Here is a 17,500-nt window from a genome sequence, read left to right on the forward strand (position 1 = left end):
CGACAGGAAAACGATACATTTCAACGAAGTCTCGATACGCAGCCGTAGCAATGTTTTTGATACATCCGAACGATCCCAAGTACTATTGAATATCGCTGATTGCCTGCTATGTAAACCGATTGCTACTTCGATTTCAATTTTCAATTCAATATTTAGTTTTCGATCGTCCTTTGGTCAGTAGTATTAACTAAAAGTGGAAGAGAATAGAAAAAAATCATTTGATCGTATAGTTAATATAACTACGAACAAAACTAAAATCATTAGTTCAACTTGGTTCTGCTGCTGCTGCTGCTGCTGTTCCATGTTACGTGTAAACGTATACGGCGTGCAAGTACAGTTACATATGCTCAATGTTACAAGTGTGGGTATTCAAATACGCGCGGGTGTACAGAGCAAAGCTTCTGAAAAGTTGGATCAAATTTTAGCAACGTTTTTTCAACTCGCTCTCTTTCTCTCTCGGTCGTTGGTTGCGAAATTAAAAAGCAGCTCTATATTTTTTCGGTACGTGGCAAAGCATTCCATTCAAGTCTTTCTTTCTTTCTTTCTTTCTTTCTCTCTCACTTAGTAGCGATAGCCGGCGAGTTCAAGCGGATCGCGCTAAACGAATTTTAACTTGCCCGGTTTTCACTAGTAAGGCCACGAGCTCCGGGCCGTTTTAGATTTAATTAGCTAATTATATTGTTCATTTAATTAATATAATTGGAACGACTGGTGGTCGCATGCGCGCACGAGCTTCGTCCTTCCAACTATTACCCCTTCTCTTCCTCTTCCCCCGGCGAGAACCCCCATCCATAGCTACCCCCGCGCACGGCCCGTTACCCTGCAGTGCCGTATTTAATGACATCCATTAACGAACGTTTACATTAACCGTAATTATCGCTGTCTCTCTATGGATGCAAGACCGAGCGGGACGCAGCATGCCACACGAATTTCCAATGGCTAGACGATAAAGAGTTTTTTATTTTTTGCGTAGTCGATTATTGTGACGGGCGTATCTTTGATGCGATCGATTTTTCAGAGACAAACGTGCGTTTTCAAAAATACCTACTAAAAAATAGCTTATACGTGCCAACGGAAATTTGCTATTCTTTTTTTTTTGTTTCCTACGACGCGACATCAAAATTTAGGTACTCGTTAATCTCAGATCCGAGATTAAATACCTGTCTGTCTATCTATCCTCTAGATATGAATTTAAATCGGTATGTTTGTTAACGTCGATTCGATTCCGATCGAAAAAAAAGGACCCTGCCATCATTCCAAAAATATATGTATACATAAATATATATATATATATACTTTTATTTACTTACACTTTCAAATGCGTAAAACGAGCGCGCGCGCTTATATGCGCTCCATTCGAGTCGCGAAGTGTTACGGAGAAAGCCGAGGTAAGATGAGTTGCGCGCGCAATTAATAGACCGGGGGCACTCGGTGGGTCTCGTGACGCGCTCGTGTCCTTCCTTCTTATTCCGGTCTAGACCTTCCTCGTGGAAGGACGTTTTTTTACAACTGCATTAAGGTGCATCGCGACGATAACGCCATCGTTGACATTGTGCGACAAGATAGAGAGAGAGAGAGAGGGAGAGAGAGAGGGAGGAAAGGAGAGAGAGCGCGGTTACGAATACGTCCAATAGAATTAACGAAAAGAAAAAACGTTTTATTTATTTGTTTGTTTTCTTCCCCCTCTCTCTCTCTCTTCTCTTTCTCTCTCTCCCCCTCTCTAATGTGTTTATTATTTAAAAATATAATCCGCGCGTGTTGAAGTATCGAAGATTATACCGCAATAAGTGTCTCGGTACGATATCGAAAAATTTCTTTCTCTTTTTTTTTCTTTCTGTCTTTTTCTTTCTCTCTCCTCCACCTCTTCCTGTCGCCGCTTGTGTTTCCCTCGAAAGAGCATAGTTACTGGCTTATCTCGAGTGTCGGATAAGTGTCTTCGTCTGAATTCCTGGAATCGTTTTCATCAGCCGCCACAGGTGGACTCATTGAGGATTTTTGCTATTGTGGATACACTTTCATCGTCTGCGACTGATGTGTAAGTGTTTTTTAATTAAATATTACATTTTATTATTTTTGCATTTACCGTAACAATGTAATTTAATATTAATGACAATTGGATTTTAAATTTCTTCGTCAAACTGACACTGACATAATTCGATTATCTATGTCGCATTTTTTTTTTTTTATATGTTTAAATAAATCATAAGTTTAATTGTTTTTATAAAACAATTTCTTTTTCGCGTGTGTTTTTGCTTCTTTTTTTTTTTTTTTTTTTTTTTTAATAACCGTAATCCCAGATGACTGTAGAAGCGTGGGAGAATTTTATTTGAAAAATCGTTTTGAACGCGTATTATTTTTCCTCGAAAGATTCAAATTTAGATTTGTTAGTCGTTAAGAAGAAGACGATTGGTTGGTCTGATCGAGAGCGCCTTAAGGAAGTATCGACCTATGAAATTACGGGTCAAGATCATCATGGAGTATCGTAACCGTATATAGATCGCATCGAGGATCTCCGAGGAAGACTTTGCACGCGCGCAATTACGCTTGATTTAACGAAAGCACGAAGAGAGAGAGGGAGAGAGATAGAGAGAAAGAGAGAAAGAGAGAGAGAGGGTAGGAAGATATATTGCATTCTCGATAATATGCACTCCAGTCCTGTGTAATTTATTTTCGAGTGGCAATTACGTCTTTAGCGTACAGGCTTGTGTTCTACAATGAAACGAACTTTCATGTATGAAGTACCTATCCTCGTAAAGAAAAAAAAAAAAAAAGAAAGAAAGAAGGAAAAGGAAAAAAAAATAAAAGAGAGGAAAAAAGAAGATACGATCAATGGTCAATTAATCGTGCACCGCTCGTAGAATTTCTTGCAACGTTAATGGTATAATAAGAGACTTACTCAAAGTAATTGTTGTATGTTATATACTACTTTAGGCTTTTGCTTTTTAATGTTAAAACATAATATTATACTTTACCTTTTTCTTCTTTTTACTCAATCGATTTGGCTGATCCATTATTATTATTATTATTATTATTATTATTATTATTATTATTCTGATTTTCGAAATGTGATTCTGTACGTTTATATTCGTGTTAGCATATTTCGTTAAAACTCGAAGAATTCCGAGACTCCGAAGAGAGTCTTCGACCGGTCTTAGACGATGTGGGGAAGGCGTTGTTTGTGCAAGGATCGTTCGCCTTAATGTTCACCACGGCGAGAGATGGCGAGGCATTAATTGGGGAGCGCCTTAATTGCCTGGGCGCATGCGATGACCGTTGTAATTGCCTGGACTAAGGTGCCGAGCGATGGCAGAAGGTGGGCAAGCGAGAACACAACCCAGCATCTCTCTTCAACTTAATACATGCATAAATGTATTACTACTACCTTTCTATGTATTTGTATGCATGTATAAATGAACACCTAGGTAGATGATATGCATGTATGTATGTATGTATGTATATATGTATTTGTAATATGAGCTCATATGCATGTTTATGCGTATATGTATGTGTGAGTGTGTGTATTGGAACGGGGCTCGTATTTTGCGGGTTCTTCTAATGGAATCCAAGGTCATTCCGTAATTAACGCGCTTTAATTTATCGTCGAAACGTTAATTGCGCCGATTGCCGTTCGCTTTTCTAAAAGTGGGCGGAGAGAGAGAGAGAGAGAGAAAGAGAGAGGGGATGGGAGAAATGGTTTGCGTTAGACGAGAATCGCATCTCTCTGTAAAACTTCTCATCCAATGATTTATCGTATTCGACGATTTCGTATATAATAAACTCGAGAATCGTTTTAGAAACGATTTCTTCTTTTCCGATAAAAATCTTTCGAGTACTATTACAGCTATGTGCTTCTTTCAATCTATCCCTTTCTCTTTCTCCTTCTCTTTTCCTCTCTCGCATTTTCTATTTCTCTTCGCGAAGAAGTACGAGGAATTTTCAACATACGAGTTTTCACGTAGTCCCGACATTATCTCACTTGATATACCTACATATAGGTTTATGCGTGTAGGTGTCTCCTCGAGAGATCGTCTCGAGGGAAAGAGGCAAAAGAGGGTTGTGGAGGAGAGAGAGAGAGAGAGAGAGAGAGAAAGAGAGGGGTTTGGCGGGTCGAATTCGTGCGCTCGAAGGGGCGCATCTTCCGATTGGTTTTTCGCTTCGGTGTACCGACTAGACTCACAGTCAAGGTGGGAGTCGGAAGTCAATCTTCGCGGCCGGAAGTGGTCGCCATCCTCCTGGATCTTCCATTTCTCTCCCATCTCTTCTCTCCTTCATCCCACTCACTCTCTCTTTCTCTCTCAAACACACACACACACACACACAATCTTCCTTTCCTTACGAAACAGTTTCTATCGTTGGATTGCGTTTCCAACGCAAGTCGACGCTATCTTTTCCTACGGGAGTTGCTCGTCTTCTACTCACCCCTCATCCTATTTCTACTACTACTACTACTACTGCTACTACTATTACTACTACTATTTTTCCATCTCCTCAGAGTGATTTTACCGGTTTGCGTTCGTCCTTTCTCTCTGGACAAAGAATCAGAGAGAAAGAGAGAGAGAGAGAGAAAGTGTGTGCCGCCAACCCCTAAATGAAATCCTGAAATTAAAGCCATATATTAACCTCACGGCGTCTCCTAAATTAAAAAACAACATTTTTACGAGCAAAGCTTAGGTACACTCTTGTCTGTAGAAAGAGAGAGAGAGAGAGAGAGAGAGAGAGAGAGAGAGAGAGAGAGAGAGAGAGAGAGAGAGAGAGAGAATGAGTAAGCGAGAGATAAGTAACGGGGTAAGGGGGTACACTTACACTTCGATATCTGCTCTCCCACCCTCTGTTCCCCTTTCACTTCTCCTCGTTCGTTCCTCGTGGACCGTGGAGCGACGTTCTATCGTTCGTAAATTGCGTTTTTAAATTCGTCGGGGGTTGAGCCTCGTGCCGGGCCGTAAGCGAGTATTTCCGAAACCTGTCGAATATTTTATTACTCGTTGAAAAAGAATTTTCTATCTAATAAAGCTTTTTTTCTTTTTTAATTTAAATAATACAGCGTGCAAGCTTTAAGAGTGATTAAAAATGGTAAAAAGTGTTTTTAAAAATAATTGAAAGATTAACAAATTTTTATATTAATGTTATCAGAGAATGAAATAGTAATTTATTTTGCACGATCCCGTATTATTGGATACCCTTATTTTGAAGATATCAGTTGGACTAGGAAAAGGACATAGGGATGAGGAATGGATAAAAGCAAGAGAGGGTTGTGGATATGTGAAGGTAGAAGGGTAGAAAGAGGCAGCAAACAGCAGATTCGCGTTGAGCTGTGGGCCGCATACTTTGGAAATACTACGGCCGAATCGAGTAAGGGTGTATAATGGAAGTTGAAATTGGTCGGCCCTGTCCCGGCTGGGCAAGCTTTCTCTCTCTCTCTCTCTCTCTCTCTCTCTCTCTTGCTCTCTCTTTCCTTCTCTTTACTACTACCCCTATACGAGCGGCTATCGAGGGAAACGCATTCCATGCCAAAATTACTTCGCGCTGCGATCCGACGGGATATATACAAGGCACCGCTAGGATTGAGGTTAGTCTTTTGTTTGTTGTTGTACACAACAACAACAACAACAACAACACAACAACAATACAAACACAAATGTATATATATATATGAATTTATCTTGGGAAGAACGTCGACATTTTTGACGAATCCAAATTCTTATTGTCCTTGTTTTTATTCTTATTCTTTCAAATCGTCTTTCGAATTTGTCATAAAACTATTACGTAACTTTTATATTGATTTTTCTTCATCGAGAAAGAATTAGTTTTGCGAAAATCGATTTTTAAGGATAGCCGTGGCATTAATTTCAGTCGTTAGAATGGCGAAGAAGAAGAAGAAGAAGAAGGGTTTGGAAAGAGGAGGGAGATTGGTAGACCTCATGAAATATTCGCCAATCTGGGAAGCATCTATTTACCTATCCGGTTACTCATCCGGCTATCTATCCGTCCGACTGTATGCCTCCTCTCTTTTTATCTCCCTGGTTTGGCCGTCCTTGTCTTCTTTCGCCTCTGTTGGTTTCACATTTGTGGAGCGTTGATTAAAACCACTCGACGAACGTGGAAGGAGAGACAGAGAGAGGGAGAGAGAGGGAGAAATAGGTTCGTATATACGGAGTTTAAGGTGCGTGTGGTTGGACGCGTGCTCGAGCGCGCAAATCGAACGCAAGCGCGAGGAAGAAGGGGTAGAAAGAGGGAGAGTAAGAGGGGCTAGGCAAGTGTGGGGGGGTAGAAACGAAATGAGAAGGAGGAGGAGGAGGACGAGGAGGAAGCGATGGTAGTGGAAAGAGAAGGAGAGAGGACCAAGGCGTTGCTTGCTTAATTACTAAAAGCTAATCAATTCCAGGAGGAAGTAAAGTTTAAATTGCGAACTAAAGTATAGCTGGCTCCCGGACGTAGCCCTGCAAAGCGATATTACCGCGCGCTGCATTCTGCAATTAGCCCGTGGTAAGTCATTGAAAGCAAATTATGGGCGGTACCCGTGAACAAAACGCACCGTCCGTTTTCGCAGTTATGAAAATTTCCAAGCTGAGTCTGAGTGCCTGTTATACCGCGCCCACTAGTCGATTCGATTAAGGAATCGAATAAGGATTACGTACCAAAACTTTTTCTCTCTCTCTCTCTCTCTCTCTCTCTCTTACTTTTATTACAGTGCAATATAATATCAAATCCTATTATTATAGTAACTGAGCTCGTTCGAGTTCTTCAAATTTCACGTCGAAATGATCGAACGCATTTGACCGTTCTGGACAAGTGATAGTTTACTGGAATCCCTCGTTCAACTTTACCGATGTTTACCGGTTGTATTGTTGAAAAGATTTTTCCAACGATTCTGAGACTTGCACAACGTTGACTGTCACTTTGATCATCCGTGGCCATTTGGGTCATCTGTGACAACTGTTCTTATATTTAATTGTATATATATGTAATACATAGAAACTTGCAATGTTTAGTTTAAAATATTTGAATTAGTAAATTAGATAGGTAATTTTCATAATCATTTGAAATTGTTCATCATTAATTTTCCAACAAACGGCAATAAACATTTTGAACGTTTTAAAAACGCGTGTAACACACCAACTACCGCTATTACCAACACTATCCTCTTCTTTCACCGTCCTCCACGAATTCAAAACTCTTGGGAGTTTTTGGGTCAGGAGGAGAGAGATTCATCGTGCATGAACGATCAGAGAAAAAAAACTTGAACGTGAGCGACACGTAAAACGTTTCTTTTGAGTCAAATCTCTTTTCTCGTTTTGCCCAGATATTCTTTCTTTTATTTTTCTTGTTTTTTTTTTCTTCTTTTTTATCAACGAAGGTTAACATTTCAGACATTGAATCCTCTCGAACTAGATATCGACTTTTCTCTCTTACTTCGAATATTAACGAGTGCAAAGTTGAACGTCGAGTAAACTCCAGATGCGTTCTATTATAAACTTTGTAACCACTTGGTAAGCGAAAAGGCGATAGAACTACATCTTACTCATCGTCTTATTTCAAATCCAAATCTTTGAGTATAAAGTAACGTGACTTTGGAGACTCCTGAATCAAGTAGAGAAGAATGGAATCTGACTGACTGTTTAAGACGCGTTTTACGGCTATATTTGAGGACTAAAGTTTTACCTTCTCTTTCTACAGAGTAGAGATTCTAACGTTGAGTATGAGGTGGTGGTGGTGGTGGTGGTGGTGGTGGAAGAGAAGAAGAAGGAGAAGAAGGAGGAGGAGGAGAACGGTAATGGATTTATACGGCGATTACGATTCTGAATCACTTCGGGCAAAGTAGTAGATACCCTAACTCGAGCTATCTCTACACCTTATTTCTTGCTATCGAGAAAAATTAATTATCGATCGATCCGACAAAGTTAACCGAGAGAAAGAGAAAGCGAGAGAATCCTCTTAGAAATCGGAGATGATGGTCGGAAAGAGGAAGATCAGTTAGAACGAGATAGTAATTTCGACTTTTTCCAATGGCGCGTTTCGATTCGTAGAGGAGAATTACTATTCCCTTGGTTTACATTAGCGCTCGTCAACATCGTGTTGAATAATCCGTACGTGTCTACTCGTACTCGACGTTATCTGTAAGAGGAAGTACTCGCTGACGGAAATGGAAGAGCAAAGTGGAATAAAGTGAGATGAGAGAATGAGAGAGAAGGAGAAAGACGTGGAGAGATCACGTGGCTCGGATTGGAGGTGTACCGTATCACTGGAAACAAGCAATAAAATCAATGTCGTTTCCGGCGATTCAATTCGTAAGACACATCGCACAATTTCACATACAATTTTACGGCAGAACGAGTAGGAGTCCTATTTACTTCACGACACTATCCCTCCCACCCCCCGTTTACCACCGCTACCACTAACCCACCAACTTTTTTCTCTTTCACTCTCTCTCTCTCTCTTTCTCTATTTTCTTTTTCTCCTCTTTCTTCACGTTCGACAACATTTCCATTTCTATCTCTACTCGATTTTCTATTATCATTCTTGAAAATACACTCCCTTTATCTTCTTTCGTATTCTATTTGTTGTTGTTGTTCTTGTTTCTTTCGTTAAATACATCGTAGAACACATTGTTAATTCGATGACAGGGTTTATATACATCCGGGATCTTTCGACAAATTCGAATAATATATTATCGTACGGATGGTGCGAGGAGAAGAGAAGAGAAGGGGTGGTAGTGTGTAGCAGCAGTAGCAGCAACATCGAGCGTGATACAGTAGGTTGTTGGTTGAGTTGTGTGTTGACTCGTTCAATGTTCGCGCGCTACCACGATACGCGAATCTCGTTAGGATCGTATTAATTATACGAACAAAACCCAGCTCGTATTAATCGAACGTAAGGTTCGAATGCTGTGGTTATCGACAACGGTTATTAATTCTGCGGTGATAATCGATTACGTTGCGGTTAAGCGAATCGATTTTCAAGACTATAACATAACAACCCTCTCCTCCTCTCATCCCTTATCTTTGGTATCTTACAATAAGAGATTCGTTTGATTCGATGAATTGTTTTTCTTTTTTCCTTTTTATCTTTATGATCGTTTATATTTTTGCTTTTCTTTTTTTTTATTTTTTTTTTATTGGTAATTAGTAGGATGCTTTTAAGATGTTGTATTCATTTCTTCTTCCATGTTTGTATTTTATTTTGTAAAAAATTAAACTTGATACACATACGTGGACATTAAGTTTGGGTGGGTGTTGCTGCTGCTACTGGTGCTGACCTACATACGAAAATTCTCGGTATTGGTTCTCGCCCGGATGAATTTCTCGATTTATTTCATATAAATCTAGCGAACAAGCAAGCAACGTTTTGGCATCGTCAAACCCTTTCTCGAGTGATCGTTCTCGTATTAATCCGGTGGTGTGAAATTCGTCGATAGTTTGATTTATCATTTATAGAAAAAAAAAAACATTAGGGACGCAGTACATTTTGCGGTTTAAACAAAATATTTCGAAGGAATAGCAAGCAAGCAAGCAAGCAAGCAAGGCTTTGCTGTCACGACATCGTTGCTGACCGCGATAATATCACATTACTGAGATTAACGCGCACTGTAATTGATCGGACAGTGAGTAACAGTGGCACTCTCGCTGTTGTCCAACGAATGGGATGGAGCTTTGTGCGTTAGGAGACGACACACCTCCCCCATTAGTAATCGAACTGACGAGACTCGTCTCTTTTCCATTCTCCGTAGTTCTAACCAATCAGACGACTACTCTAATCTCGACTAATGGATATTAGTCTTGACATTCCTAATTCTCTATCACTAAATTTCAATGGAAATGGTTAAGAAGAATAAAAGAAAACTATATTTTGTAAGTTAACTTTTTAGGCATGCACGACAAACTCGGTTTCATCTCCTCTTTTCTTTACCGTGATAGAGGATTGCTTTTTTAATCGGTGAGCACTCGCTGGAAAATAGCTACTTCGTCCAGGCACGCCGCTTGGTGTCTAAAAGTACCATGATCACTTGCCCTATACCACTAGACGGCTGATAAAGTATTGACCGATAAGTACACACGCGTTAAGATCGACCGATCTAAAATCAAGATCGGCCGATCTTCCATTTCATTTTTTTTTCTTTTGTTCCTTTACCTTTTCAATCTTATAATGTCGTTTTCCCTATTAGAAAAGTTTCTCGAATAAACGTAGCGAAATTTGATATCGTTTGAAAAGAAAAGAGTAGGAGGAATAAAAAAAAAAAAAAGAAGAAAAACAAAAAGGAAAAGTCTGCAGACTAATCTGAAAAACGATGCGTATGGGAGTTTGAACTTTGACACACGACGGGGTGCTGCTTCTCGGGAATTTCGTAAGGCGCAGACGCGTACTACTGGAGAAAACAAATAACGAAAAGAAAAAAAAACGATCTATATATGTATATATATATACGTGTATATAATTTAATACAAGAGAGATACATAGTACGTGTTTACGTAGATACGTTGGGAATTACGTGGAAATACAACGGGTTGATGGTTATACGTCAGTGACAATAACAGTGCAGCGACCGGGTTTGGAAGCAAGTGCAAATAAATAGGCTGCACTGCCATTCCATTTGCTAGATTAGAATCAAATATAATTTTTCGAGGGTGCTCGATCGGTTCGATCGAGCGAAAAAGAAGCCGAGCAGCAGAGTAGCACCCAAAGCCGCGCTATCCTTTTCTACCTTCAAATCATAAAATTGCTTTCTCTCGTGTGCCACCATCGTAGAACCTGACAAACGATAGCTCACCCTGATTTTTATTACTTTTATTTTCTGCTTTTATCGATTTCCCCACCTTTTTCCACCGCACACACACTCTCTCTCTCTCTCTTTTGTATTTTTTTTTGTTCCTTTTCTTTTCCTTTTATTTATTATTTCATTTTGTTTTTATTTATTTATTTATTTATTTGCTTTTCTTTTTTATAGCTTCGTATCATTGTAATCACAATGACAAATTTACGATTCGATTACCGATCTCGTGCTTTAGATAACAAATACGCGCCCCATTCCTCCCATTCGCATGATTTTCCGCGACGTTTTTCCGGGCTGCTTGTATCTATCGATGTGACAACATTTTTCCCGGCTGTTTCTCGGCTAGCGAGTAGTAACCGAGAATGGAGGCATGCGTGAATAAGTAGACCGCCATCCTATTTGGTAGATTAGAATCAAATATAATATTCCGAGACGATCGTCTTTAATACCCCTCTTGTCGCTGTAAAAGCTCTTTGGCGTTTTCTCGAATACGTTGTTAAACGAGATCATTCTCGTTCCTTCTTCTTCTTCTTCTTATTCTTATTTTTCTTCTTTATTTAATGTTTTATTTAATAATACCATGGTGCCCCAAAGAGTTAATCAATCTAATTTATTATATTGTACTTTAATTTCTTAAAAGGAAAAGAAAATTGTTAAATTAGCGAATATAAATGTTTATGCGATCCAAGGTGAAAAAAAAATGAAGATGAAGATGAAGATGAAGAAGAAGAGAAGAATTTATCTTTGGACATATCTATACTTTAATTTCGCTAGGAAGCAATATGCGTCATTTATACGGCACAGGGTGTCGGCTTTGGCTTTGCCGTTGCCGTTGGTGTTGGAGTTAGCGTTGGGTGTATGTGGATTTTGTAATCTCAATCTAGCGAGAAGCAGGGCTGCCACCACCACCATCACCGTTACCACCGTGTCTGATGGAGAAAAGAAACCAGGTGGCTGCAGGTGCGGTTACAGCTTGGTCATAAATCTTACACCTCGTAAACGTGTTCGTTCTCTCTCTTTCTCTTTCTCTTTCTCTTTCTCTTTCTCTTTCTTTCTTTAGACGCGTACACGTTGTGTTGCCCATACAAAGTTTGAAAACAGGCCCTTGGATGGCAAATCGCCGGGCAAAGGATGACAACTAACGGCCGATCATTGACGTTTTCTAATGGCCCATAGAGGGCTAAATATCCAAATGATAACCCCGATTAATGGTAATTGATCATCGGCCGATTAATGGTAGTTGATCATCGGCCGATCTACGGCATTGTTTTCATCGACGGCGACTTTGTTCGGGTGTACGATTTCGAACCGAAGGCTCTTATGAGGGCGTTTACAAATTTATACTGTGCCTTATCTGGCCTTCCGAATGGCGACAAAGCTAACAATACGAACACACACATACATATATACTTTTATTTTCTTTTTTTTTCTTTTTTTTTTCCGCTTTCTTTAGGAATAGCCAAAGTGAGTTTTACTATATAATACACACACACATATACTACACGTAATACATTTTTTTCTCGCCCCGTCGATTCGATTTAGCAAAAGGGAGTAGTAAGTTCTTTCTTTTCCCCTTCTTTGTATCTAATTTTACCTAGCATTATTTCTTTTCTCTATAATCAAATGCACCCGCTTTTTCAATCTCACAGACCCGATTAATAAGCCGATTATTTCCTCTAGATATAATAATCGTATTATGCCGTCATTATAACGTCTATTCTCTCACTTTCTCTCTCTTTCTCAATAACGTGAAATATGGCGTACATTGTCCTGTTTATTTAAACGAATCTTTAACGTTCTTATTTTTTTTTCTTTTTTTCTTTTTTTTTTCTTCTTCATAAACGATGAAAAATATTTACAAATATTAAGAATATTATTAAAATCATTTGAGTAGATTTCTTTTTTCCTGACGAACAACACTTATTATCGCGAACAATATTGAACGGCAATTGATCGGCGTTGTTTGAAGCATAATGAAAATGTTGTACCAGCGTGGATCCATTAAGAGGTTATATTACGATGTCGTTCATTTAAGGTTAATAATAATAGATGCCAGAAACAGATGTGTTAGACAACGTACGTGGCTGGACACGTTGTTGATGATCGTTAACGAAATTCACTTATCGATTAACTCATTAATTCACGACACCAATATATTTTTCGATCAAAAGCGTTCCTTAACTGAATGGTGTCATATTTAAATGACTATACACAGTTGATTGATTAATCAGATTTTAGAAAGGGTTAGAAGATTTTATTAAAAGACACGTTTAATAATTCTAAAATATATTTCTATTTATAGGAATTTGGAAATATTGTATTACAATAAACATATTGATTGTTATAAATTGATATTATGAGGATAGGAATACTTGTATAATTAATTGCACACGCTAACAAAAATCTCATGTCGATCTACAAACGTGAAAATTATTCGATCGAATTAATCGAATGCTTAGAGTAAATACTAATTAGCACGTTTTTTGTTTTGTTTCTTCATAGTTCATATATAGATAAGCAAAATAGGGTATTTTTCAAGTAGTTAGAGATAATCGTTGGAACAATAGATTTTCGTTGCTAGGTTGTTCGATACAATTCTCACGAGAATACTAAATATTAAATGGTCAATTAGAGTTCTATATCTCTCTATCTCTTTCTCTCTTTATGCGACGGTCATTGTTATTATTATAATTATAGATCGTTCGTCGGTTGGTCAGGTGCTCGCTGGTAACGAATTAATACCCGCGCCTGGCTAATTTGCAATACAGTTACGGAGTATTACGGTTGAACGTTGCTGGGTAGGAGGAGAGAGGTGGTTGGAGCATCCAGCAGCAGAAGCAAAAGTAGTGGGATGGTGGTGGTGATGATGGTGGTGATAGTAGTGGTGATGGTGGAGTGCGTTTGCTCACCGCAAACGTGCGAATTTTGAACGACCGATCGAAAAACCTCCGAACGTGTTGTTGTGGTGGTTGGTACGTAAGCCGCGTTTTCATACGTTTGTGCGACTAAGCAATAGCAACCAACGGGTGTTGCGTGTGCGAGCGCGGAAAACAACGTTCTTTCCAATTATTGCCTCGTAAATCTGGCGCGAAACGACCGCCAATTATTTAGGTATTAGCCACCCATCTCTCTTTCTCTTTCTTTCTTTCACTGTATGGTCATTCACTACTCGTTTACTCTCACGCGATAATAATCGTACCCGCAACAGCAACAACAACAACAACAACAACAACGAAAATCGTCAGGTCGCGGATGGTAGCTACTCTCCTAGCTACCTACCTACCTACCAACTAGTTCGAGCTCGTTCGATTTCATTCCCGTCATATTTCGCGGTACAGTTTTACGTCAAACGAATTGTGTTGCAAGTACGGGAGGATGATGGCAATAGAGGACAAAGAGAGAGGGAACTTTCGATATTCGTAAATTATTCCACAGCAACGAGGGATAAAACGTATACAATGAGCGTTATGGGTGTGATATAATATATAGAATTGTGATTATTTATGCGACTGATAATACCAACTCGATAGCAGATGTAATCGGGATTTATTAAAGATGCAATAACGGATTAAAGAGAAAGATAGATAGATAGATAGAGAGAGAGAGAGAGAGAGAGAGAGAGAGATAAATAGATCCATTAGTTTAATCCGATGTTAATGACTTTCAACACTACTTCGATCTGCGTTTGATGCGACCGCTACGTAATTTATTTATGACAACTTGTCATACGAAAACTTTTCTTGAAACAAGTTTCTTTACGATTCCGTTAAGGAAAAAAAGGAGGACAAAAAAAATATATATATATGTATATAACTCACTTTGAAGTATCCCCCCAGCCCCCTTAAACAGTATTTACGAGTTCTATTAGAAAACTGTCAAGGACTGTGAGATGCCACGTGCTTCGCTCGTGCCAACACACGTTCGCGTTCGTTTTCAGATATCAGGAGCCAAGAATCTACTTGCGATCCTAGAATCTCTTGCAGGCTTATAGGATTCACCTTAGTCTCTTCTTCTTTTTCCTAGTGTTATGTTTCTCGACGAGACGTAGGCTAACACTCGACGCGTCTACGTCTACGATAGTTCCGATAATCGAATAAAAGGATTTCTTTGTTTTTTTTGTTTTTTCTTTTTTTTTGTTTGATAATTCGAAACGAAGAAGAAAATGTAAAAAATATAAAGTTATAAATGATTGGTTAGGTAGGAATCTGTTTTATCGACAGCACGACTGGCTGTCGACGCTGCTTCGATCGGTTGCCCTCGTCGTTGTACGATTCGATGGAGCGATATGGAATATTAATTTTCGCTAACTCACCCGATCCCTCGATTCCCAGCGGCATCCGTTTCTCTGCTTCACTCTCTCTTTCTGTTCCCTATCGCTATCACTACCACCACTACCACCACCCACTCCCTTCGCTAGCCCCCAATCCCTCACCTCACCTCCTCTCCTCTCCTCTCCTCTCCTCGGCCTGTCTCCAACTCGTGTCTCGTCTCGCCGAACAATGTTTTCCAATTAACTTTATTCGAAATCGAACGATGCCTCGTCATCTCCTTTTCCTCCCTTTTAATTCAACCCTCCTCCTGGCATAGAGCATAAACGATAAAAAGGTATTTCCATCTGGTCGCTCAAAATGTATACCGGAGAGAGAGAGAGAATGATTACTTGTAATCAAGAGGAAAGACCTAGTGAAAATTTGATTTTAGTTTGGATACGAAGACCAGATGGACGAACGAACAAATTTCATTTACGTTTTATGGTCACTTAGGAAAAAAATAACATGGGGGTTAAATATAATTGATAAGTTACACGTTGGATTCCTGGATTCCTATTAGTTGAATTGAAGTGTAGGGTATCAGTGACGTGTTGTTACTGCGGAAGCAACATCGGGCACCCCGGTAAAGCTTAAAGCGGCGCCGATATAGGAAGGCGAAAGCATCGATCGTCGACAGGGTTGATAGCGATGGTGGGCTCGGTGGCTCGGTGGCTCGGTCGCACGCAGGTGACGCGTCGTCATATCCCCGTAACTTTTGACTCTCGGTGCAACCGAATATCACGCTTGCTTGGACTTGGGATAGATAGGTGGATGGTTGCTTGGTGAGTTGTTGTGTGCCGGTTGATGCGTTAGTGCACCTATGTGTCGGACAATACGTTATTACGGGGTAAGCTTTATAAGCGACCCCTTATATCATCCCCCTCGCGCTCAATGCAATCTCATTACCGTGGATGCACTCTCCGTATTAATACCGAAAGGAATTAACTTTCGACGTTATGGGATCAAATGTCATTAACTTTATATTGCCAGCCGTACCGGTTAGGAGTGACGCAGAGAGCGAGCGAGCGAGCGAGAGACAGAGAGAGAGAGAGAGGGCACCGTTAAAATAAACACGACACTGGGCCGTGAGCCCTCCGTCCTCTTTCGACGACGTACGCACGCGTTACGACGATAGAAGGTCGTTTTACGTGCGTCAGGTCCGTTTGAAGCTTCCAACTGAATTTAAATTGCCTCCCTTTTTCGCCCCTCTCTTTTTTTTCTCTTTTCCTCTTATTCTTTCACTCAGTTTCTCTCTTCTTGTTTTTTTATTTCAAAGGGAAAAGCGAGTCTTTGTTTCGTTCGAATAAATAAGAGAGTAACCCTTTTCATCGATCGATGTTATTTAAAAAATGAAATTCCCTTTTCCTTTTTTTTTTCTTTCTTTTTTTTTCACCAAACGTGATAGGTTACGCTATCGATGCAAGATGCAACGAGAGGTAAGTTGATATTTATCGACGAGCAAATGTAAAATTCAGTTTTAGTTCAAACCGTTAACCGCTAACCCGTGCAGGATCCTGAAGAAATTCTCTTTTTCCAACTACTCCCTCCTTTTCTTTCTTTCCTTCCTTCTGTTTGTGCACTTTTTAAGAAAGGTCTGCAGACATCGCGGGTGGTCTCTCCATTCGTTTCCGTTCTTTTAACGCGGCTCTCCTTTTAAAAGTTTATCGCGCGTTAAAACGATCGCGTTTCATTGGTACAGCTCGGACTTTTAAAGCTGTCTCTTTGCGTTTCTCTTGTCCTTTTTTTTTTTTTATTTTTTTTTTCTTCAACTTACTCCCTTACTCTTATTCGTTAACGTCGCGAAGGAACCCTTTAAAGTGCTGCGACATCCGCTCGACTTGCTCTTCTTCTTCGGTTCCTTTGATCACCGTTGTTAAGTTGTCCTGAGAAAAACGGTTAATCCAATAAAAAGTCCTACGCCTAATACGCGTGTCAAGCAGAAATTTTATAATGTTCTCCTTAAATGCATACCCAGAATTTCAACTCTTCATCGTCAAACGAATGTACTATACATCTTTATATCGTTTATGTTCAGTAATTATTCATTAATTAACATTTATGTTGATCCGTATTATTGTTAATCAAAGAAATGTTGATTTCAGTTAATGTATACTTTTTGGTAATGCCTTAACACACTGCTATGTTATATGAATCCAAAGTTAATTTATTTGTAATAAATGACTTTTTGCATAACATAGACGAGATATGGTCGAGTCTGAAAAGAATGAAACTATAACACCTCATCGACTTTAATTAATTTGCTAAAGACTTGTCAGTCATCCAGCATAGGACAGACATATTTCAGTAATGATGGTAAAATTTTTCGGGGGAAATGAACAAAGTATCCTCATCGTGCACTTTGACGAAGCTCCGTCGTGTAGCCAGTTCGTATTCAATTACATTACTTGCGTTAATGTTATTAACG

At 39.4% G+C, this 17,500-nt stretch overlaps 1 protein-coding gene and 1 long non-coding RNA gene across 3 annotated transcripts in view; one reads left to right on the top strand and one right to left on the bottom strand.

The window, feature by feature from the left end:
* The first annotated feature begins 1,465 nt into the window (after window positions 1–1,465).
* LOC107072909 (rhombotin-1) overlaps window positions 1,466–17,500 on the top strand; it is a 64,312-nt gene continuing 48,277 nt past the window's right edge. Inside the window, exon 1 of the mRNA XM_015333223.2 lies at window positions 1,466–2,035. The gene's annotated coding sequence lies outside the window, so the exon portion shown is untranslated. The remainder of the gene's footprint in view (window positions 2,036–17,500) is intronic.
* Window positions 2,084–10,125, bottom strand: LOC149030570 (uncharacterized). Of its 2 annotated transcripts, XR_016178649.1 has the most exons (4): window positions 8,314–10,125; window positions 5,955–8,239; window positions 4,804–4,960; window positions 2,084–4,596 (listed from the first exon to the last, which is right to left on the bottom strand). It is a non-coding gene; the product is annotated as an uncharacterized LOC149030570 (long non-coding RNA). The 2 variants fall into 2 exon arrangements; XR_016178648.1 differs by having other exon boundaries at window positions 5,955–10,125.

Source organism: Polistes dominula, unplaced genomic scaffold (genome assembly GCF_049000335.1).
Source record: "Polistes dominula isolate Pdom_NZ unplaced genomic scaffold, Pdom_raw_medaka contig_11, whole genome shotgun sequence".
Classification (NCBI taxonomy): domain Eukaryota; kingdom Metazoa; phylum Arthropoda; class Insecta; order Hymenoptera; family Vespidae; genus Polistes; species Polistes dominula.